This window comes from Garra rufa, chromosome 5 (genome assembly GCF_049309525.1).
Source record: "Garra rufa chromosome 5, GarRuf1.0, whole genome shotgun sequence".
Classification (NCBI taxonomy): domain Eukaryota; kingdom Metazoa; phylum Chordata; class Actinopteri; order Cypriniformes; family Cyprinidae; genus Garra; species Garra rufa.
The window spans coordinates 23007137-23032359 of NC_133365.1; the positions used below are offsets into that span (position 1 = coordinate 23007137).

General features: G+C 41.8%; 1 protein-coding gene and 1 pseudogene across 1 annotated transcript in view; one reads left to right on the forward strand and one right to left on the reverse strand.

The window, feature by feature from the left end:
* Positions 1-25223, forward strand: part of drd2b (dopamine receptor D2b) — a 92954-nt gene that overhangs the window by 8799 nt on the left and 58932 nt on the right. The window lies entirely within an intron of this gene.
* LOC141334792 (uncharacterized) lies at positions 21495-24617 on the reverse strand (annotated as a pseudogene).

Genomic DNA, 25223 nt, shown 5'->3' on the forward strand with positions numbered 1-25223 from the left:
TCAAACACAGGGAAAACAAACACGGAAAGAAACGCTCGGAAATACAGACCATGCGGAACAATAAGACTTCGCAGAGTGGCTGTGTGTGTGAGAAGCTTAAATGCAGTCAGTGTGATGAGGTGCAGCTGTGAGCGGTAATCAGTAAAGTGAGAGCAGGTGAATGCAGTGATTAGTGCAGTGGCTTGTGGGGAATGAAGTCCATGAAGTGTGGTGCAAGAGTTCATGATGACAGGATAGACCAGATACGTGACAGAGCCCCTCCCCAAGGAGCGGCTTCCAGACGCTCTAACCACCTAATACAACCTGGAGGGTGGTGGAGTGGAGGCGGAACAGGGGGAGGGATGGAGGGCCAGGTCCATGTAGGGGTACTGGAACCACGAACTGAGGCGGAGCCGACGGAGGGAGAAGCCATGGTGGAGGAAGGGTTGGCTCCTGCCTGGGGCCGACCGACGGAGGTGGAGCGGGTGGAGCCCAAGGCGAAACTGGAGAGTCGATGGTCCTGGGCGACACAGAGGATCCGGAGGACCAAGGCGGAACCCAAGGCTCTGGCGACCCCGGCGGAGATGGAGGTCCGGGGGTACGCAGCGGAGCCGGAGTGACAGATGATCGAGGCTGTGCCCACGGGAGGGAGGAGGTCCACAGAGCCGGCAGGACGGAGTGACGAGGCGCAGCCAGAGGAGTAGAGTCCAGAGGCGAAGGTGGGGCGACGACTGACCGGGGCGGAGCCGGAGAGACGATGGAGCCCGGAGGAGCTGGTGGGCTGACGGCCGACAACGGAGACGAGGGAGCACAGAGCCGGGGTGGAGCCGCAGGGTCGGAGGGCCGAGGTGGAGTCCAGGACTCTGAGACTGGAGGTGATGGTGAGGGATCCTTCAGTCTGGACACCGATGGAGACTGGCAGTCCCATGGCAAGTCCTCTGCACCGAAGGTGGGATGTGGGTGAGCAGAGGGACTGTCAGGAGACAGAGGTGGCGGGACTGGAGCAGCAGGGAGGGTGGGTGGGAACAGTCCATGCATGAGCTCCGTGACCAGAACCGGGCAGACAGGAATCTCAGGACGACTGGATGGAACCAGCGGAGGCTCTGGAAGGCCGGGCGGAACCAGCGGAGACTCTGGAAGGCCGGGCGGAACCAGCGTAGGCTCTGGAAGGCCGGGTGGGACCAGCGGAGGCTCTGGAAGGCCGGGCGGAACCAGCGGAGGCTCTGGAAGGCCGGGCGGAACCAGCGGAGGCTCTGGAAGGCCGGGCGGAACCAGCGGAGGCTCTGGAAGGCCGGGCGGGACCAGCGGAGACTCTGGAAGGCCGGGCGGGACCAGCGGAGGCTCTGGAAGGCCGGGCGGGACCAGCGGAGGCTCTGGAAGGCCGGGCGGAACCAGCGGAGGCTCTGGAAGGCCGGGCTGAACCAGCGGAGGCTCTGGAAGGCTGGTTGGGAGACCAGCTGCTCAAGCCGACAGCAGCGGTGGGTCCTCCACGCTAGACATTAATCTTTGATAAGTCTTGGGTGCAAATTTGGGCGTGGCGGCAGCCACCTTGGGTGCAGATTCTGGCGTGGCAGCCATGTTGTGAACAGGCTCTGGAAGGGCAGACATCTTGTGCTGTGGCTCCTCTAAAACACCCACAGTTAACGATGAGCCACATAGCAACAGCGCATACTGCATACAGTCCTGTAGTGAGCAGTTAAATTCCCCTCCAGGCAGCATTGATTTGGCAGGTTCATTAAGTCCATAACGAAATAGGCCCCTAAGCCACGCTTCATCGTAAAATGGTAGTTCCTTGGACAACTCACAAAACTGGTGAACATATTCATCAATGGGTAGATCTCCCTGTCGCAGATTAAGTAGCTGGTTGACTGGGTCCATGTTTGCGCTGGTGGTGGGATAAGGCTGCTGGATCCTGGTGCGGCGAAGTCTTCTGTCACAGGGAGGGTCAGAGACGTTCGGATCCATTTGCAGCATTTATTCAAACAAACAAACACAAAGGGTCAAGCAGAAATCGTGGTCAAAAACAGGCAGAAAGGTCGGGGCTGGCAGCGAGAATCAAAACACGGGGAGTAGTCCAGGAATCAAACACAGGGAAAACAAACACAGAAAGAAACGCTCGGAAATACAGACCATACGGAACAATAAGACTTCGCAGAGTGGCTGTGTGTGTGAGAAGCTTAAATGCAGTCAGTGTGATGAGGTGCAGCTGTGAGCGGTAATCAGTAAAGTGAGAGCAGGTGAATGCAGTGATTAGTGCAGTGGCTTGTGGGGAATGAAGTCCATGAAGTGTGAAGTCCATGAAGTCATTTAACTACTTTTTGATTACTTTTAGATTACTTTTGATCTAACTTGTTGATTTAAATAAGATAATGTTGTACCATAAAAAAAAAAATATATATATATATTAGGGCCGGGACTTTAACGCGTTAATTTAGATTAATTAATTAGAAAAAAATAACGCGTTAATTTTTTTTAACGCATTTTAATCGCACTTAATTTTGCACCGCGGAACGTTTCTGACTGGATGAGTTTCGGCGGACCGATTATACTGGAGCACCAACTAGCACATAGAGCCTCAAGTATCACCTCAATGCTTTTACAGAAGGTCTACCTACCTATAGGGTACCAGAATTTCTGAAATGTAGGCTAGTATATTTCTAAATATCCCAGTGTTTCCCCTACCATTATCTTAGGGGGGCGCGTTTACAATGTCTCCTCCGTGAAAACACGGACTGGATCGCGGACTCCATTCATAAAAACCGAATTTACTATAGCGCGGAATGCCACGTAAATTCGTCGATTTTTGGATTGATTAATCAAAAGTTGGTCTGTCACTTAATTCAAATCGCGATATGGACTAGTATCTGTCAAAACTGAAATGCAAAAAGACCGTTTTAATATGAATCCTGCATGTTCCGTTTGTATCTGTATGTATGAATGGTGGAGACGTGTTTTTTTTTTTTACTACACGCATACTAACTAGCATCATATCATACTTTACACACAGAAACTTCACGGCAACCTGTCAAAATAAAAGTACGGTTTAACATGAAACAGAACAATATTCCTATTTAAATAATTGACAAAAAAACAATATATAAGATAAAAAAATAAATATAACAACAAGATTAACCACTTAATTGTAGAAAAAAATACTACAATTATTTTTTAAATGTTAAATTATTATTTATTGATTTTAACAGCAAACCTCTGTTTGTTTGCCAAAAATTAAAAAGGTTTATTTTTCATTTGATTAAAAATAAATAAATGTTTATGCTTTCATTTGATTATGAGAAAAATTAAAACACACAAGAATTTCTTTAAAAAAAATAGCAAAAGATTGTAAAGCCCTATTGTTCAAAATGTTAAAATAGAGAGTTTTGGACTTATTTTTTCACTGAAATAAATGTTTTCGTTATTACACAAAGTAGGGTAAAGTACCGAGAAAAAAAAGTATGGAAACCTAGGGGAAACACTGTATCCTATTGCTACACTTAATGGCAATATTGCACTGGTCTGTTGGACTTGGTTGAACAAAAATAAACAATATTTTGTTGCTTAAGCTTATGTATTCAGTCATTCTTCAATGGTATACTAAAAATCCATATGAAAAAACTTACTTCTCACTGTTCTCAGGTCAAATATTTATATGCGATTAAAATGCGATTAATTTCGATTAATTAATTACAAAGCCTTTAATTAATTAGATTAATTTTTTTAATCGAGTCCCGGCCCTAATATATATATATATATATATATATATATATATATATATATATATATATATATATATATATAGTTTTTAAAGTATTATCAAAACCCTTGTACAGGTGTACAGTATCTAACAACTGATTGTGCCTCACTTTTTTTTTTTTTTTTTTTTGAAAATCCATGTAAATATCATGGCACAACACTCATTATTATAATCTCACATTTCCAATAGCTTGTTAAATGAAAAAGCCATTTACATTAACCTTCTGTGTCGAGGTTGTTGGGGTGTATCTGGCAATTTCAGAAAACAATTCACCTCAAGATGCCATGAAAGCAGAGAACTGGAGAGTCATTATGTCTCAGTGTAACGTGCAGGGTCAGCAGAGGTGATGTCTCTTATATTGAATCAAACTGACTGGTTGTGGTTAAATGTTAAGAGATTTCCACCTCTTCACACAGGTCATTGTGCTTCATTGTAGATTCAGCTGGAGCTCCTTGTTCAACAGTAGCAGTGAAAGCTGAATTTCAGGATATGTCTGTAGGATGAATTTGATAATTTAGCCATCCAGTAGCATGAATGCAACCATACTTCTTGTACAGATGCCCATAGGTATGATTAGATGTCAGAGGTGCAGGTGGTTTTTAAAATTTAATTTCAATATCAATAGGTTGAAAGGAGCCATTTTCAATATCCATTTCTGTTGTAGTGTGTTTCATCATATATTGCTATATATTGCTACTGTATCTTTTTCTTAAATTGTAAGACCTCCCCCCACTTTTTCTCATTTTCTAGGTAAGGTATGTATGCTTTTTTTGGAGCTGTACCGCATCCATATGTATGTTTCTTTTTTGTACACAGAGTTTTGAAGCATTCATGCATTTCATGCATCTGTATACATGTGTGTTTGAGGTACAAAGTGAAAACCCATCACTCCCGATGCCTCATCAAGGTTTAGCACCTGCAGATTTATCCGTGTTTCTCGATACAGTGAATTTTGCAAAGCTTTGTCATTTCAAAGGGAAAAACTGTCAGTCAAGAGCCTTAAATATTGAATGGACTGGTAACTTAATCCACCTAGGACATACAGGGGAAAACGGTGCTGTCAGTTGTTTTTCAGAAACTCTTTGCTTACCATACAGAATGTATAAGGATGTTTTTATGCTCAAAGATTAAGAAAATTGCTTATTGATTTTGATTTTGCAGTACTGATAGCCCCCATTCATATCTAGCTTAAGGGTAAACTGAAATGTACTGCAGATTGAAGCAATTTTGTCAGGGGTTTGTCAATTTTTTTTTGTCAGGATTTTGTCAAATTGCGAGTTGGTTGAAGGGGGTGTTTGAACACCCTATAATTACAGGGAGAAAATTTTGTCATCATTTATCCACACTCTTGTCATTTTTTAAAAAATATATAGCTTTCTTTTATCCGTAGACCTACCTGAACTCATGGTGAAAATGTACCTTTGGGAACTTTCTCACAAGATGCAAAATACGCACCATAAGTACACATCACTGCTGTTTCCGAAAGAAATGAACAAATGGTAAAACAGAGAGCACTTGTAATTGTTTTTGCACACATTTATGATTACAGCTCCATATGTTTAGCTTTCCAGACATATCAAACTTACTCGGTAGCTCAAAGAGATTGGAAAATAATGAGAGATTGAAAAAACAGCTAAAATGGCATGCTTGTGATTGTGTTTTTACAATCAACTTACATTTTAAGTCAGAATTGTCCTTGAATTGACCAACATGTTCTCACTCCCAACTCGTCACATATTGACGCATCTTGCGAAAAAGTTCCCACAGGTATGTTTTCTCCTTGAGATCAGACAAAAATACACTGTATTTAAATGATGTTTTTTTAAATACTTTTCCTAACTAAAATTAGACTAATGCCTGGCTCACACTACAGGAGTTTTAGCCCGATTTTCCCTTTCCGAGAATCGGAGTAGAAATGTTGTCAAGTACCTTGATCAGTTCCGATGTTTGGGGCAGACTATTTGGTAATGTAAGGCGTTTCACGAGTTCGCCCTTACATCTAATCTGCTTGAGCGAGTAATAAGCATATTTTGGCGTGCTGTCCTAGGGAAGGGTTCCGGGCCCGGAATACAGGCCAGACCCAGAGAACTCCCCCTGCTAGTTTAGGATAGAAACAGATTAGAAGTGGGGAGTAGGGGTGGAGGAGGGATGCCAAGAAACTGTCGCTGGATGGAGGTAAGACGGCTGGCAATATATAGATGATGCGCTAATTCAATGACTGGTTAAACGAGTTGCACCTGTGCCGAATGGATTGATTATCTGATCGTGCTCCCCAGAACCTTGTTAATAAAACATCATTTAAAGATCGAATCTTGCACTTCCCAATCTGCTTGCACACAAATCAGGGGCGCCCTGATTGATATCAATCATATCCCGTGAGGCGATCCATCCGGCATGATAATCTTAATAATATCTTGTAGTGTGTGATGTGCCACGATATTCATATCTAGTGTGTGCATGTTTAAGATTTGATGGGAGATAAAAAACAGATTTCATAATCAGTTAGGATTTTAAAACTCCTGTAGTGTGAGCTTGGTTTAAGAGTTAGAGAACCTTTAAAGAACCACTCAAGGGCTTAACAGGTTCTTTAAATCGCTGTGGTGCTATATAGAACCTCAACCACCCCAAATAAATGCTGAAGAACTGCTGAAGAACCATACTGGGCTTAACAGGTTCTTTTTATGGTAGCCGTGCTATATAGCACCTCAGCCACCTCAAAGAACAAATGAAGAACCACATTGTTTTTGTTTGAGACTATAACATTGAATAGTGAATCTGGAGGTAGATATCAGTACTATAGAACCTGACAGTGTCAACTCTGATATAACTTAAGGCACTATGAAATGTCCAGAGTCAAGGTTAATCTGTTTGGTGACCTTCTATATGGGGATACCTTCTTGTTGAGATAAAAGGTTGTGTGTCAGACAAGGTGACACATTTCAGATTGCTTTTTACAATTATCGGGTAGATACATAGAATATATTGCTGCAGGTACAAATTTCAGCAGTTTCCATAAATGACCACTAGTGGTGCTAAAAACTGAATTATACACTGACTGAGATTATGAAGATTAGGGGAAGAGTTTTAGTTAATAAGAACTTTGTATAATAGAAAAAGATGGAGTAAAAACTCAACACAAAGCTATCATATGGATTTAGAAGACCTGGAAATAGCACGCAAGTCATGAAAAAGAGCAGCCTGAGGGTGAGCGGATGATAGTGTGAACTATCCCTGTATACATATGCTGTTGTGAACCTTTTTAAGGCCATTCTGTAGCTGTACTAATGGATCGTAGCACTACCAACAACAAGGCCATGACTTTGACTCCCAGATCACAGAAGGAACCTCAAATGCTCTGTAAGTGGCTTAAATGCATCAGAAAATGCTGTGCTCTCCTCTGAGGTTGAATTTTTGATATAAAATTAGATTTGAATCCAGGTAGGCATAGGTTTAGGGTAAGGGAGTCCAGACCGATAAAATGCATTTCTAGTGGTTGAGTTAAAAGTAGATAGAGACATTATTTGGAGACATGTAAAACTTTTTAACCTTATTAAAGCTTATCTGTATTGCAGAATATAAAACTGACCTGAAAACTGCAGCAATATTTCAGGATATACATATTTTCTCATGAGATTAGGTTGGGGAAAGTGCAGTAGTCTTAGTTTACTATACAGATACGTCTTTTGCTGACAGCTTCCCACCTTGTTCTGAGTAACAGTTCTCCTGGCTGTTAGAAAAAATAAATAAATATAGCCTGCGGTTGAATGGAGTTGTTATATTATTGGATGGTTATAATTTCCAGCCTGTCAATCTAAACTCAATTTACAATTGAAGATTAGTTGTTTACGCTTCCCTTGAGTATTTCTCATCTGGGTTTGAACATTTTAGTGCACCTCCTGTGAAACAGCCATTGTCAGTGAATTGGCTGCTGAATATATTTGTACTAAATTACCTGACTAGCTTTTAAAGGGAAAATTGCCTCTTGATTATACATATTAAGTGTGATGCTTGATGGTGCTTCATTACTTAGGTTGATGTAAAAGCAGCCTGCTCTGGCCTTTTGAATCCAGTCTTTATAAAAGTAATTAATCAGACCTCCTGAGGATGTATCTTGTAAATCATCCACCAGGAAGGGCAGCAAACTCTCATTGATACCACTTATGTTCAAAATGGCCTTAGTTGTGGTGAAAAAACACCTCAAAGGGGGAGTGTGGAGTTGTGGAGGCATAAGGCCTGGAAAACACTGGATATCAGTTCTTGAGTCTCTGAGGGTTATGAGGAAGTAGATTGAGAACTGAAGATAGCTATTACAAAGTAGTGGAAGATTGACAACTTTTAGAGAAAATTTGTATTGACGTATATTAGGAAGTTTTATTGATGAAGAACTGCTTGTTTTTGATGTACCCCATCTCTTCTTTCTTTTCCTATCCCCATTGCTACTCTCATTCTGTCCCGTCCTCCTCTTCCTCTTTTCCTTCCTTTCGTATGCACCCCAGCTAACTAATGAGATCAGACAGAGCAGGGGCATCAGTGGGGCAAAGCCAAAGCTCCAGTGGCCCGGGGCACTAGCATATTCCAACATACTGCTCAGAGAGACAGAGAATGACAGTGAGCGATTCCATGGCTAGACTCTCTGATGTGACCTCAGCCACAAAACACGCGCACAGAACTTAGAGGAGGTGCATTATCATGTTTGGATGCAGGATGCCTGCCATAAGGTCTCAGAGGGGTTGTTTTTGGAGCCAACACACAGCAAGACATGAGCACTCAAATATACTCTGTGCTGCTCAGTATTGTATATTTAGGTTTCTGTAAAACTTGTATTTTGAAATAATCAAGATTGTACAGCACATGTGTTTGATCATACACCACACTGTATTTAATCAAAGTATAAAGAATATGCAGAGGGATCATATATGACAAGAAAACTTTTTCTGTATAGTGATAATTGTTTTATTATAAAGTGCTGTCTTTTGTCATATGCTCTTAAGAGTCACATAATGTTTCCTTATTTTAAAAGTTGGAAGGATAGACACAATGAGACATAAACCATCATTAGTGTTTCTGTGGTGATTAAACAACTAAGCTGCATCCTGGCCATGTAAATGCTGAAATACACTACACAACTTTTTTCATTTGAACTGTTGGTATGTATCACACTTATATTGACTTTGTAAAGAGTACAGAGAAAAACTGGGCATCAAATGCTAAATGCAACAGTCATGTAGTGTATTTCAGCCTTAAGTTGCCAAGGGATATCTAAATAGGTTTATTTTAATGTGTTCTTGTTACCTGTTACATCTATTTACTACATAATAATTGTGTAATTACAAGCAACTAACACATGCCCAAACCCCAAAACTGAACTTAGTACTTAAATGTATAATTATACTGTAACAATGACACCTTAAAGGTCCCATATTGTACACATTTCTGGAGGTTTATTTTAGATGTTGATGTCCTTAAGAATATATATTTGCGGTATAAGTGCCAAAATCCATCTCAATATATTTTTACAGATCTTTTTTTAGGAGCTCTGTCAAAAACAGGTCAATTTTGGCCCATCTAATTAATATTCATGAGCCTCTCTTCTGATTGGCCTGTTGTTTTCTGAGTGACGCACAGCCAGGCCAACCACAGTTAACTACGGTCAAGTATGCTTTAGCCGAGCCCAGAGCCATACAGAGAGCCTAGCTTGCTGATACTCAACAGGATATTTCAGAATTATCATTAATGTTTTTTCTTTTTCAAACACCGAATGCAGTAAGCTACATAACTGTTGCTTTAGTAAAGCCCCTTTCACAATGCGCGCTGATTCTGGAAAATTACGGGAACGAGCACTGTGTGAACAAAAGCCAGAACCATAAAGGCAGTGTTGTAGTGATGATGCACGTTATCATGCGACTCTTCACGACAAAAACATACGTGCAAAGTGGAATGAAGCAGCGATCAGGGAGCTCCTCACTATCAGCGCTGAAGCACAGTTTGTTTCAGTTTAGTGAAACGTACGCGTCGCATTACATCTCACATCCAAACGTCACATGTCTTTATGGGTTGTGTGTAAAGCACGCACAGATTCCGGAAAACAACTGTGAATGAACCAAATCAAACAACTCCGGAACAAATCATGGGACACATTATCCGTGTATTTACCGGAATCGCTGTGTGAAAGAGACTGAAGTTGACGTGCCAGTGGTCTCTTATATTCACGTTGTTCTGAAGCCTGTGCAATGATGTAGTTTCGACATCTATCGACTGAACAGGGTTTTCTCGACTTGTTTTCATGTTGTTGTTGCTTAGTAATGTTATGGACACGATATTGTCTGGGTTTGACAAAAGGAGGGTGGGACGTGATTGGTGCTCGGGGTGGTGACTGAAGACGGTGACTGAGTAGATCGGACGTCATATCTTTGTGGAAGTCACAGTGGCTCGTGAAAATGAACAGCTACTTTAAGCAGGCTGTGTGCAGTTTACTGTGGACTGACTGTTTTGAAACTCATATGGTAGTTACATAGCCCCTAGACCTCAGTTATCATGAAAAAAGCCAGGAAATTTCGATTTTGACAAATAGGGGCCTTTAAAATAATGTGTAACCGAAAATACATTGTTAATGTTACTCGTTACTTATTTTTGTAATCACACTGTAACAAGGACTCATTAAAATAAAGTGTGAACCATATAGCTTTTTCATCTTTATCTATAGGTTTCTTTTGGTTTTTAATTGACTTTCTATGTAAACATGTGCTAGATGTTGTGCTGCATCTCCCTGCTTTTTATCATCTTGTGTATGAGCACCATGAGTTTAAAGGGATAGTTAACCCAAAAATGAAAATCACCCCATGATTTACTCACCCTCAAGCCATCCTAGGTGTATATGACTTTCTTCTTTTAGACAAATATAATCAGAGTTGTATTAAAAAATGTCCTGGCTTTTCTAGCTTTATAATGGCTGTTGAGATTTTGAAGTCCAATAATGTGCATCCATTCACCATAAAAAGTGCTACACGTACTCCAGTGGGTTAATTAAGGTGAATTCTGAATGCATTTGTGTAAGACAAAGATTGATATTTGAAACTTCATAAACTGTAATCTCTAGCTTCCGCTAACTGTTGTACGCAAGTTAATAAGAGAGAGGGCCTTCCAGCGGATGACTTGGAATGTAGGCGAGGCATAAGCTCCAATGAGAATATGATAGTCTCACAAGAACCAAGTCTTCTCTTGGCTTATAACAAAACCCTTTTCGTTACGTTTCATTTACATTTTTCTTTACAAATCCTCATTTTGTACTTTTAATTTGTGTTTTGTTTTGCTCTGTCCACTGTGCTTCTGCTTTCGTCACTGCCACTTTTTCATGAACACACGTATGACGGTTAGTGGAAGCTAGAGATTACAATTTTATTTCTACACAAACACATTAATTCACTTCAGAAGGCCTTTATTAACACCCTGTAGCTGTGTTGAGTGCTTTAGTAATTCCGACTGTAATCGTCTGAAAGTAAAAGAAAATAATTGAGTAATTTTAATTTTTGATTTAACTATTCCTTTTAAGAGGGCATGTCAAGAAGACCACATGTTTTGTGTGAACGGCCCCTAATCCTGCTACCTACAGGTTTGATACCTCAAATCACAAAACTTGAGAAGAGGTGTGTTTAGATTGGTGGTATGATTCTGTTATGGGCAAGAACTCACTGCGCATCCATACAGCCTAGCATGGATGAGAGCAGGGAGAGCAGCGATAGGGTAAACAGAACAGAACCAACATAAATGTATTGCAGAGATCATCAATGTTCAATAATTTAATGTACACATTTTAGAAAATTAGCCTGATTCAATAGAGAATCAAAAGACAGAATCCCGAATGGACGAATGGACGAGCTGGGGATGGAGTAGGGTAATTAGCTATTGAGCAATGCGAAAGCTGCTAATAATACTGAAGGACCTTATATATGATTGCTGAGATAGGCGTCATATTCCTATATGTAGATGTAGATCAGCTGAGAATTGGCTGATGCAAGCTTGACTAACGTAACCTGCAAGAACTAACGCTACACTTGCTTTTTTACTTTACCCAGATTTAACAAGCCTAGCAACCCGCAACCTCACACATCACCATGACCTAACAAACTGGCATGTTTACGTGATACACTGAGTGTCATTATTGCAAACAGACCCTGGGAAGCTGTCAGCTGTTTCCCTTAAGTATTAAGTGTGATTTCCCTCTCATAATATGGCAGATGAGATAAGATACAAATTCGGGACAATGTTCTCCAGGTCTAAGTGCCCTTTTGTGGTTATCTAAGATCAGCTTTTCTTCTCCTTGTTGACCTTAACAGTTCTGAGAGAAATATGAAAACTGCTCTCCACTGCAGATTGCACATCTTCATGTATTTCTGGCAAACTATAGGACTTAAGATAAGCAAAGGTCACTGCATCACTATACAGATATGCCCTTTAAACAGCAAGTACAGCACTTAACAAATTGTGCTGTGAGCTTGGTTTACCATTTAAAAGAAACTTGTAATAACATTTTTTTACTATTTAGACAGTGACTAATTTTCTTGAACATGTTTTTTAATGTGTTCAACTTCAAAGTACAACTGAGGTCTCTCTGTATATTCCCATGCGTGAACATAGCACAGAATAAATATGCTAGGATGTTTCATTATCTATATAAGCTGTAACAAGCCAAATTCCAATACTAATCTACATTAAGTAACATTTTAATTTATGTCTATATTGTAAAGTTATTATAATAATAAAAAAAAATATATATATATATACTGTATATATATTAGGGGTGGGCATAGATTAATTTTTTTAATCTAGATTAATCTAGATTAAATCTTGGAATTAATCTAGATTAATCTAGATTAAAATGGCTAATTTGAATTCTGCTGAAGGCATTCAGAATATGTGTGCTACCCAAATAATGACTAAAAGTAAGTCTTTGAGAATGGATCATAAAGCTCATAAAGCTGTTCTATGATAATTTGTTGATGAAAATAAATTATGTTCAATTAGATGTACTTGTGTTTACTAACTAACTAACAATGAAATTATTTTTTCTACCTATTAGATTGTGTTTTTTTTAACGTCAACACCTACCCAGCCCATTACATGTTACACCGTACTTTTATTTTGACAGGTTGCCGTTAAGTTTCTGTGTCATACAGTATGATATGATGCTAGTTTTCTCAAATGAAACGTTAAAAGTGACACTCGCAGCAGTTTTGGAGATTGAGTTTATCTGTTCATGTGAGATGAAAATGCCAAAAATTACCGGGAGCGTCACGTGTGTTTCAGTATGCGTGTAGTAAAAGCTCGTCTCCGCAATGCATACATACAGCTAGGCAAACGGAACATATCGGATTCATATTAAAACAGTCTTTTTGCATTTCAGGTTTCACATACACTAGTCCATATCGCGATTTGAATTAAGTGACTGACCAACATTTGATTTATGAATCCAAAAAACGACGAATTTACGTGGCATTTCGCTATAGTAGATTCGGTTTTTATGAATGGAGGACTACGCGACCCCGTCTGTGTTTTGGCGGAGGAGACGTAAACGCGCGACCATATTCTATAGTCTTTGGTATACATCCGCGTTAAACTATCAAGGTGAAAGTCATCATAGCTTGCGTAGTTTAGACCCAGCTCCCAACCCAAATTTGAGAATAGATTAACGGCGATATTTTTTTTTATCGCGCGATAAGAGTTTCACGTTAACGCAGCACGTTAACGCCGATAACGGCCCACCACTAATATATATATATATATATATAATGGTATTATATTAAGGTAATAATAATTCCATTTCGATTTTTCGATTTTTTCTCCGTTTTTGAATTGTTTTTGAGTTTTTGAAGCAATTGAATTTAGGCAGCTTGTGCTGTTTAGATGATTGCGTTCAATCCCATTTAAATTTACCCTAAATCCTTATGGTTCTCCTCTGAAACCACACTTAAGCAGCATAATTTATTGTGGAGTTCTGCATAGACTCTCAAATAGTAGTTGACTGTGGAGTCTGCATCTGTGCAGGTTTGGCAAATGATGTATCGAGAATGCCAGCAGTCGCAAAAGAGATTTTAAGCACCCTTCTGAAACCAGAAACCATGACAGTGGGACGCCCTGTGGTCTTGTGGTCTTCACAGACAATACCCATCACAAATCTGTACAGATCAAGTGCACCATTTGGGACAGTCAAGGGTTTTCAAACTGGGAGCTATAAGGAAGCATTAGGGTTGTGCACTGACAACAACAACAAAATTGTTATTTTTACTGTTTATTTCTGCTCTCTAAAGATTAAATCAAATTCAGTAACCACACACACACACACACACACACACGTACAAACAGACACACACAAGCAGTAGTTTGCCGGTTTGCTTCCTGTTGATTATTAAATAATGGAAAAAGACATTCTTAAGAGTAAATTTATATTCCAGATGGGACTTTTAAGAATAGTAATTTATTCACAGCCTTTGTACGGTGTAATTGAATTATAATAGAAGCTTGACAGGTAATATCATAAGTAAAATGCACATTTCCCTTGCCACTGTGTTTTCTGCTTAAAAGCTGCTTAGTAATGCTTATGTTGGTTTAAAAAGCCAGCTGACTGAATGCAAAAGGTAAATATCAGAAGCACAATGCCCTTTCAAACAGAGGGGGCTTTTGAATGCAGCTTTTAAAAGACAAATAACCCTAATTACCCTAATTATGATGAGGAAATGAATTAGTACAATGAAAGAATGAAAAATATATTTGAAAAATATATATCAAAAATATATGCAGGGCTCTGAAAATCAGTACATAATTTTAGTAAATATTAATTTTTAGCTTTATCTGAAAATTACTTTCGCTAATCGACCAAAATCAGTGTGTCTTTGTAGAGAATCTGTCTCAAGTGCAGCACATTTCTTTGAAGAGAAGGGAAGCTGAATCGCAAAATTCTTTGTGCTGTTTGTGTTTTAAATTTAAAAGCCTGAATCAATGCAGGACTTACAGGTTTATAAATGTGTTTATGCCTCGAATCATAATTCAAAAGTATATAGTTGGGGCTGAAGACATTGCAGTATTTATTTAAGTGAAAGCTTGTATACACTTAGATAAAGTTTTATTCTTAATAATACTATTATTATTTAGAGCAATCTTTATTGTAGAGGTACTGTAAATGCCATATACCAAAGCAAATTTCAATTTTAAGTATTAATTGGAATAAAAAGACATAGTTACAAGACTATTATTTAAGTTTTATGAGGGAAAGAACTACAGTCATATTAATTTATTGATTTAAAGATACTGGTAACAGTGTATTTTAAGTTTATTGCAAATTTTGGTATATATACAAATATTTTATATTATAAGAATTTTTATGGTGCAATAATGCAATAATGACTTTTGCATGGTGCAATTTGTCATGCGTGGTTCTCAGATTGGTAGAGATTTTTGTTTATTATTTTTTGAATAATGCAGTTTTAAAAGGAATTTAGCTGTTAAGCGTTTTACTAAAAAAAAAAGTTGAAATAATGTTTGCTGTTCGCTTTAACAAAAGCATGTACCATCATCTATTAACAGCCCTGTAGCTCACAGTTGGTCTGTCCTTAAAGATTTATAAGTTATCGTTAAAAAATCTATTCCCCTATGGAAAAACCTGACTGTTGCACTCTCTTGCATGAAATAGAGGGATCATCATATCTTGGGGCCCTTGCCATCAAACAGTTCTTGGCATCAAACATCAAAACCCCTGATCTAAGTAACATGTACTGTAGGAACAAATCCTTCAAACTTCTTTGTTGGCAGCTTATATGTCTGCTAATTATGATATATATTATATATTAGCACTGTTAAGTGGCTAAACTGTATCAAAAAGATCTTCACTCTGGGGCTTTGAAAAGAAACCTTCTTGATTAATTCCACAACCCAATATATCTCCATTCGCTACATCACTCCTGCAATACGATATCCTCCCTCCTCCCAATGCCATGGACTGCACATATTGGTTGCTGTGAGATAGAGTTGAATGATGCTTTGCCTGCAGAAATTGCAATACAATCTTTTCCCCCCATCATATGTTCAAGTGCGTATCACGAAAAGACCACTTTTACTGTGGGTGGGGGGTGGATATGAAGAAAATGACACTGAAATTGCTTTTTCTTTCTCTGTAGTTTCCACACTGTCCTATTGCTGGATCTAGTCCCACTGTGTTTTGTGATATCTTACCAGCCACTGGTTTGGCTGGGGGGTCAGTTCTCATTTATGCGATCACGATCATACAGTGTCAGAAACACGGCTCTCTGGCCATGAAAAACATGTCAAATACTGTATCCAACTAAACCGAGATGTATTGGACATCTAATCAGGGAGCAACAGAATATCAGAGATCCTCTGCTGTAGAAAACCAGCCTTCATTCAGTCAAATCAAAGTGTCACACGTTATTGATTGGTGAAAGATGTTCGAGGATAATTGTTACCTAGCAGAAGCAGAAATCACCTTGTTCCTTCCCAGCATTAATTTTAATTCAAAAGCTTAATCCATCTCTGCCCTTGCCTAGATTTCCCAAGAGGCAAAGTGCAGATCGGCAGCAGTCGGACCCTGATAACAGATGTACTGTAGGCCTGGAGCACTGAAATACATGGTCCTGTCAGTTATACTTTAGGTCAAAAACATGCATGGATTAGCATATATATATATATATATATATATATATATATATATATATATATATATATATATATATATATATATATATATATACTGGGGCGCTGTAAAGGGGGGTAAACGATGACGATTCTCGGGGCCCATGACTGAGAGGGGGCCAAGAGAAGCCCCCAATAAAATTGTGGTGCTAAAAAAAATATTTGATAGTAAAAATTATTAACTTTAAATTATTCTATTTGCGGTTTCCTGGTGTCAATTTTTTTTATTTGTTTAGGAAACATCCCCCCTCTTGATTATCATAAAATGGTTCAGTCCGCCCAAATTGTATCCAGTATATTGTATGTATACTTCACTTATAGCGCCGGCAGAATATCAACTTGACGGAAGAGGAAGTGAAAATGCCTCAAAAATCTGGAAGTCAAAAACGGAAAGAGAAAAAAATAAGAGAATTGACAGAGGCAAAGGGTCGACAGTATGTTACCCAATATTTCACAAGAAAGAGTGGGTTTGTAAGTAGGCCTAAATTGTTAGTGGACCGTCCGTGACAATGATCGTAGCCTACGGCACTTTTCTGTGCGTACAGTACGCACGCTTTGTACATGAGGCCCCAGGTCTCTACGGTAGCATTTTTCGACAAGTTAGCACGATAGAGCACGGCTTTGCCTCACATGCAGCCTGTGTCGGCATCTTTGTACGAGGCTCCGCCCACTTTCAGCACCCTGCTGCGGTCCACGCTGTTGCACCTGCCTTGCAAGCAGTCTAACTTCATGAACTCCGATAAAAATCCTCTGCCAGCTACTGTACAAACTTCTATCAGCTGTTTGTGAGGTTTCAGTGCATCTCTTGAAGATGGTGTGGAGTTGTATTACTACAAAGTCCCCTACATTGTCAAATGCAGCATGATTCATCTCTGCCAACCATCTTCACATAATTTTATATGGCCATTTTGTTTTATGGTGGTGTTTTCTTGCTGAGATTTTTTTTTCACCACAGATTGTAATTCCTGTTTTTTTAAATTGAAGAGTTTTATTTTAAAATTTCAGTATCAGTGTTGAAGCAAGTAAATATAAATACAATTCATTGTATTAAGAGTGCTCAGTGTTTCCGTTACATTTCAACTGTCATGTTAAAAATATTAGGTTTGATTAGATTAACTTTATTGTCATTGCCAGTGTACAGTACAAATATGTACAGTACAGTACATACATACAAATATAAATATATGTGAATACACTATATGACACATGTACAGCTATGCACAGTATATATATTATACAGTACTGAAGTAGTGCAGTATTACGGGTGTGGACATGGGATGGAGTTTAATTGTCTGATTGACTTAAATATATGAGAATGATAGTCAAAATACCATAAAAGCGCATGCTTTAATATAAATTAATATGAAAAAAGTCTGTGTTGGGGGCCCTGTCAAGATTATATATATATGTATTATTGATGTAAAAAGTTCTTACACCAATAATGTGTCCATTTTTAATTGTATATATTATATACTTGACAAAAAACTTAGCAAACCCAAACTTTTAAGCATTTTCCATATATTCCAAAATAATAACTCAGTAACAATTTAAGGCAGTAACAATTTAAACAATATCTTTTATTTGTGAACTTATGTTCATCTATTCTTTTTAATAGTTAACTTTTAACTGTTTTTTTTTTTTTTTTTTCATTTTTTAGATCATCAGTCATCAATCAAAGCTCGATAAATATTGTTCACAGACATGAAAATTTACTTTGAAAACAATATCCCGCTGCAACTTTACCTGTTGGTGTTGCTGTTGTAGAATGTGTATTTAGAAAAATTAGTGATTTATACACTTTTTGTTATATTTTGTAATATTTGCATTGTTAAATTGTTGTATTACTATTTTTTTTCGTAGGAAATTACCCAAATAAATAAATGAATTCATTATTAATGGAGTCCGCCTTTTGCCTTTATCATATCTCATATCACATCGGAAAGGCATTTATTTTCAATAAAAATTAAGGAAATAATTGAAATTTGACAGTAAAGTATCGGGTATAGTTAGGGTAGGCTTTATTGTCCAAATAAGGCAGCATCCATTTAATAAATTGAATTAAAATTATAATTTACACTCACAGTTATTGTTGCATACTGTTTTATAATGTATTACAATACTGAGATGCACAATTGCCACTATTTACAATGGCGGAAAATCCTGCTATTTTAACATAGTGTAAATATTTGCTATTTGCAAATAGCCGCTGCCAGTAAATAATAAAACAATAATTTACTCTGGGGAAGTATGCTATAAACTGCAACAACAAGAAAAAACTACTCTGTAAATGTCACTGACTGAATATGACTGAAGAACTTTATTTTCTTCTAATAAAAGACACATTATTAAAATTAAAACACCCCTATAAAAATAGACAAATTACATCCTAGTCATTTAGGATTTGAAAAAACGTGAGACAAGCACTTCAGATGAGCAATCCAGAGCAAAGGGAAGACGCTGAGTGGTTCAAAGTGATTCATTGATTCTTGTTGGGTCATAGCTGGATGGAGGATCCTCTCTGCTGTGTTTGACACAGACATCATTTTGTCAGGCAGTTTGCATCAATCAGCGGCCTTCACTTGCTCCATTGAGTCTGTGGCACCACCGTCACACATACATTCACAGAGGTGATGCTGGGTAAGGGTGGAAGGCAACGAATATAGATTGTTGCTATAAAAGGACCAGGGAGATTGTTTCTGTAAAAGGCCATTTGTTTTATGCTCTGTTCTCTGTTTGTAGTTTTGTCTTACTTTTTCTTTCTATGGGAATGAAAAAGATGAAGGGCTGTGTATTGATTTTTCCGTTTTTTCCTTGATGCTTGAACATTTGTGATTTTCCTGGTTCGTTAGACTTTCCTTTTATCATTTGTGAATGTCTCATAGTGCAACATATGGTTTATCTGTGCACTGACTTGTTGTCACAAGAAAGCGTCTCTTTAACAAGAGATAAAATTATGACTCTCTTGAGGATTCAGGGCTTTAGTTAGAAGCTGAATATTCTAAAGCTCAACAGCAATAGGCTTTAGACTTAAAGAGGGCAAATACTGGAAAACCTTTGTAACAGAGTGGATGAGTGCGAGGAGGCGGTGACATGCCGGATTAGATAAACTGTCATTCACAAGTGCAAAGCATTTGATTGAGGATGAACATAGATCAGACTGAATTTCCACACCAAAATGCATGTCTAATTCAGGAGATACAGGAGAGTGCTGTGTGTTGGTTTACATCATAACCAGCAGTAAAGTTTCACACTTTTACACTCCAGTGAATATTTCTCATCATGTGTCTATTTTTCAAGAAAGAAAAAAGTTCATTACATATTCATTGATTTGTTGTCATTTTTTTTTTTTTTTTAGCAAAATTTAGTCATAATATGTGTATGTGTATGTATATATATGTGTGTATGTGTGTGTGTGACCCTGGACCACAAAACCAGTCATAAGGTTAAATTTGACAAAACTGAGATTTATACATCATATGAAAGCTCAATAAATAAGCTTTCTATAATGTATGGTTTGTTAGGATAGGACAATATTTGACTGAGATACATCTATTTGAAATCAGAAATCTGAGGGTGCAAAAAAATCAAAAAGACTGAGAAAATCACATTTAAAGTTGTCCAAATTAGGTTCTTAACAATGCATATTACAAATCAAAAATTACATTTTGATATATTTACAGTATGAATTCTACAAAAAATCTTCATGGAACATGAACTTTACTTAATTTCTTGATTGATTTCTTGAATAATTTTTGGCATAAAAGAAAAATCGCCTCGGGTTTCGTATGAAACCCTAGTTCCTCGAGGGAACGAGACGCTGCGTCACCACGCTTTGGGAACGCCTCCAGCGTGACCACGCTCTGAAACACATGTCTAATCAGTCCAATAGGAAAACGCGCTGTGACGTCACGGACGGGGTGACGTCATGAACCAGGAAACTATAAAGCACATGCGGTGAATGCAGCCGGCAGCTTCTGCCACCAGGAACGCTGCAGGGATGCCGAAATTGTGGAAAGCGACGCAGCGTCTCGTTCCCTCGAGGAACTAGGGTTAAAGGGCCCTACTCGTGGTAGGGGCTTCAGAAAGTAAGGCCTGAGAGCCTGGGGTATGAGGGAGGTCTAACTCGTAGAACCTCACAAACGTGAGTGGCGTGGACCAGCCCGCAGCGTTACATATATCCTGCAGGGAGACACCTGACAGGAAAGCTTTGGTGGCCGCAATGGCTTCCAAAGGGGAGGGAAGGCCCAAGTACTTGTATGATAAGGAAATGGCATCCGGAATCCACCGACTTAGAGTTTGCTTAGAAGCTGGAAGACCCTTGTTATGAGGACCGAAACAAACAAACAATTGGTCCGTCTTCCTCCACAGGGCAGCTCTGTGGACGTATGTGTCCAGTGCTCGCACTGGACACACACAGTTAAGCTTCTGTTGTCCCGGTTCTTTAAAGGGAGGAGGACAGAAGGCCTGAAGCACTACAGGCCGCGGTACAGCAGAGGGCACCTTGGGCACGTAGCCCGTTCTGGGGTGCAGAAACGCTTTGACCATTCCAGGTGCAAAGTCTAGAAAAGAGGGGGCCACTGAAAGGGCCTGAAGATCACCCACTCTCTTGAGGGAAGAGATGGCCAACAGAAAGGCTGTTTTAAAGGACAACAATTTGTCCGAGATATCCTCAATAGGCTCGAAAGGGTGGTTAGAGAGAGCCTCAAGTACCACGGCCAAGTCCCACGTAGGGACGCGAGAGCGCATCGGGGGCCTCAGCGCACCGCGGAGGAAGCGTGACACCAGGGGAAGTCTCCCGAGAGAGGTAGCGCCGAAGGGAGCATGGAAGGCATCTATGGCCGCCACGTAGCCCCTCAACGTAGAGTGTGCATTACCGGCCGTGAGGCGGGCTTGCAAAAAGTCCAGCACTGAGCCTACTGGGCAGTGAACTGGGTCAATGTGGTGTTGCGTGCACCAAAGAACAAACATATTCCACTTCCTGGTGTATAGGTGTATAACTTCCTCGTCGAGGGAGCTCTGGATTGGAGTATGGTCCCAACAACCTCGGTTGAGAGACCTGAAGCTAAGAGATGTGCCCCCTCAGGGGCCACACCCACAGCTTCCACAACTCCGGGCGGGGGTGAAAGATTGTACCGCCCGCTTGTGAGAGAAGGTCCCTCCTGACGGGAATTTCCCACGGGGGGCCGTCTAGGAGGGAGACTATGTCCGAGAACCAAGCTCGACCTGGCCAGAGTGGGGCCACTAGTAGAAGGCGAATTCCATTCTGGCGTACTCTTTCCAGAACTCCCGGGAGCAGAGCGATCGGGGGAAAAACGTACAGGCGGAGCCTCGGCCACACCTGTACCATAGCATCCAGCCCCAGAGGAGCTGGATGAGTCAGAGAGAACCAAAGGGGACAATGTGTTGCCTCCTGGCTCGCAAACAGATCTACTTGGGCTTTGCCAAACTTGTTCCAAATGGCCTCCACCACCTCTGGGTGGAGTCTCCATCCCCCGGCCTCAGCCCCTGCCTCGACAGGACGTCTGCTCCCAAATTGAGATGTCCAGGAATGTACACTGCTCTTAACGAGAGGAGCTTTCCCTGGGACCACATGAGGATCTGGTGTGCCAGCTTGTTCAAGGGGCGCGACCGCAGACCTCCTTGGTGGTTGATGTAAGCGACCACCGATGTGTTGTCGGTGCGTACCAACACATGGTGATCTTTGATGTCTGGGAGGAAGTGTCTCAAGGCTAGAAACACTGCCTGCATCTCCAGGCGATTGATATGCCACAACAGTTGGCGTGCACTCCACAGACCTTGGGCTGAGCGGCCACTCATGACCGCTCCCCAGCCGGTGAGGGAGGCGTCTGTAGTTAGTGTCAGACGCTGACATGGAGCTCCCAACACCGGGCCCTGAGACAGGAACCAAGGTTTCTTCCATATGTCTAAGGCACGAAGGCAGTGCCGCGTGACTTTGATCATACGGAACGGGTTGCCCCTCGGGGAAAACCCTTTGGTCCTGAGCCACCATTGTAAGGGCCTCATGTACAGCAGGCCAAGAGGTATAACGTTGGACGCTGCTGCCATGAAACCTAGCAGAACTTGGAACTGCTTCACAGTGAGTGAGTGGCCTAGTCTGACTCTCGCGACTGCGTTGAGGACTGACTGTACCCGTGCGGGAGACATTTGTGCCCGCATCGTGGTCGAATCCCAAACTACTCCTAGATAGGTGGTTCTCTGTGATGGAGAAAGAACACTTTTCTTGGAGTTCAGTCTTAACCCTAGAACTTCCATGTGGGCGAGAATGACATCTCGAAGTCGAACCGCTATTTCTCTCGACTGTGCTAGGATGAGCCAGTCGTCTATATAATTCAATATGCGGATGCCCTGGAGTCGCAACGGAGCCAGTGCCGCATCTACACACTTGGTAAAAGTTCTGGGTGAGAGTGCTAGACCGAACGGAAGAACCCTGTACTGGTATGCTTTGCCCCCAAAAGCAAACCTGAGGAACTTCCTGTGCTGAGGAAGGATGGAGATATGGAAGTATGCGTCCTTGAGATCTATTGTGACAAACCAGTCCTCGGACCTGATTTGTGATACAACTTGCTTGACAGTAAGCATTCTGAACTTGAGCCTCAGTACTGCACGGTTGAGCAGCCTGAGGTCTAAAATCGGACGCAGACCTCCATCCTTCTTCGGAACAATGAAGTAGCGGCTGTAAAACCCGGACTCTCTGAGATCTGGAGGGACCACCTCGATGGCCCCTTTCTTTAGAAGAGTGTCTACTTCTTGTTCTAAAACCAGAGCCTGCTGTGGGGCCACCGTAGTGGCTAGAACCCCTTGAAAAGGTGGCGGGGAGCCGCCAAACTGAATTCTGTATCCTTTTTCTACTGTTCGCAGGACCCATTGAGACACATTTGGCAGAAGTTTCCACGCTGCTAAATGATTTACTAAGGGAATCAGCCTCTCGAGGCTGACCTCTGGTGGTCTTAGAGATGATGAGCCCCTCTGCACCGCGGTACAGACGGGTGGATGTAAGTCGAGGGGCTGCTGAGGGACCGCTGCGCCCTGAAGCACCTGAGGTGGCAGGGTTGGCAGACCGGCCTCTCGAGAGCACTGGGGGGAGGATATTCCCCCAGGGGGGCTTGCTCTCATCGGCCCTGGGCCATAGGCGTCAGGGCTTCTTCGAGGACTTCTTTGCCTGAAGGACGGCCCTCAGGTCGACCTTCGGCTTAGAAGCCCCCGACCTGGAGCGCCTGAGGGTCTCTCCCTGATCTCCTTGGGGAGGAGCACGCCTCGCGACGCTCCGCTTCTGTTGGTCGCGGTACGAGGAGCGGGTACTCGGATGGGGCTGCTCCCGTCCAGCAGCCCCAGAGCCTGAGCGGCGAGGAAGAAATCTCTGGAATGCCGCCGCTTGTTGCCGTGACTGTTGGAACCTGTCTACGACAGTCGCAACTGCATCGCCGAACAGGCCGGCAGGGACAAGCGGGGCGTCTAACAGATAAGCCCTATCACGGTCTCTCATATCGGATAGGGTTAGCCAGAGATGTCTCTCTGCGGCCACCATAGCTGCCATGGACCGCCCAATGGCACGGGCGGTTTCCTTGGTGGCACGCAGAGCGAGGTCAGCGGTGCGGCGGAGCTCACTCACGTCGACCGCTGCCCCGTCCTCGCCCTCATCAAGCTCTTGCAGCAGGTCGGCTTGATATGCTTGGAGCACGCCCATAGTGTGTAGACATGCTGCAGCCTGACCTGCTGCCGAGTACCCTTTCCCCAGCAAGGACGAGGTGGTTCTGAGTGCCTTACTGGGGAGTGCCGAGGCCTTCAGGGACGATGCCGTGCTAGGGGACAGATAACTGGAGAGCGTCTGCTCAACCTGCGGCATCGCCCCGTAACCGTGCTCACGTGCCCCCGCCTCATTAGAAAAGATGGCGGTGGTGGGGGAGTGAACGCGGGTGGAGAATGGTTTTGACCACGATCTCGACACCTCAGTGTGGAGATCGGGAAAGAATGGAAGGCCTAGGCGTGGAGGTGTGCTTTTAGATGATAGGAATCTTTCATCTAACTTAGATCTTGTATGTGCTTGAACTTTAGTCACAACGTCTGGCCATTCGATGTTAAGTTTGGCGACAGCACGTGTGATCACCTCCACTAACTCCTCGTGCTCGACAGGCTGGGAGGGCGTGGGACCAGCCTCCTCGACCATCTCCGCGTCCTCCTCCTCGGAAGAAGACAAACGGAGGGTCGAGTGCTCCTCCTGGAGGGAAGAGGCCGCAGAGCGGGCTTCCACACCAGAGAGGGGCAGCGATCTAGCAGAGGAGGATGGAGAAAGGGGTTCACCCGTCTCCAAACTCGATACTAGATCCAATTGCGAACCCCACGAATGCAGACGCCGCTCTGCCTCGGCAGCAGCGGGGCCTGATCCGCGGGGAACGCTAGCGAGGGCTGCTTCCTCGAAAATAGCCCTCCGGGAGCGAAGCGTGCGGAGAGGAAGCCGCAAACAATGCACACAGTCAGCCTCCTCAAAGGCTGACTGGGCATGCTTCGCCCCCAAGCAAGATACACAGAGCGTGTGTGTGTCCTCAGCCGTGATGTATCTGGGGCATGGAGGAACACAACGCCTAAAACTCTTGCTTTTATCGCCCATTTCTTTCTTTTTTTTTTTTGCTTTCCTATCTATCTCAGTACTCAAAATAAAGTAGAGCAAACTGGTTCTGAAAAACAGCACTGAGAGGACAAACACATTCAACACAGAGCGCGACTGAAAGACAGAAGCTGCCGGCTGCATTCACCGCATGTGCTTTATAGTTTC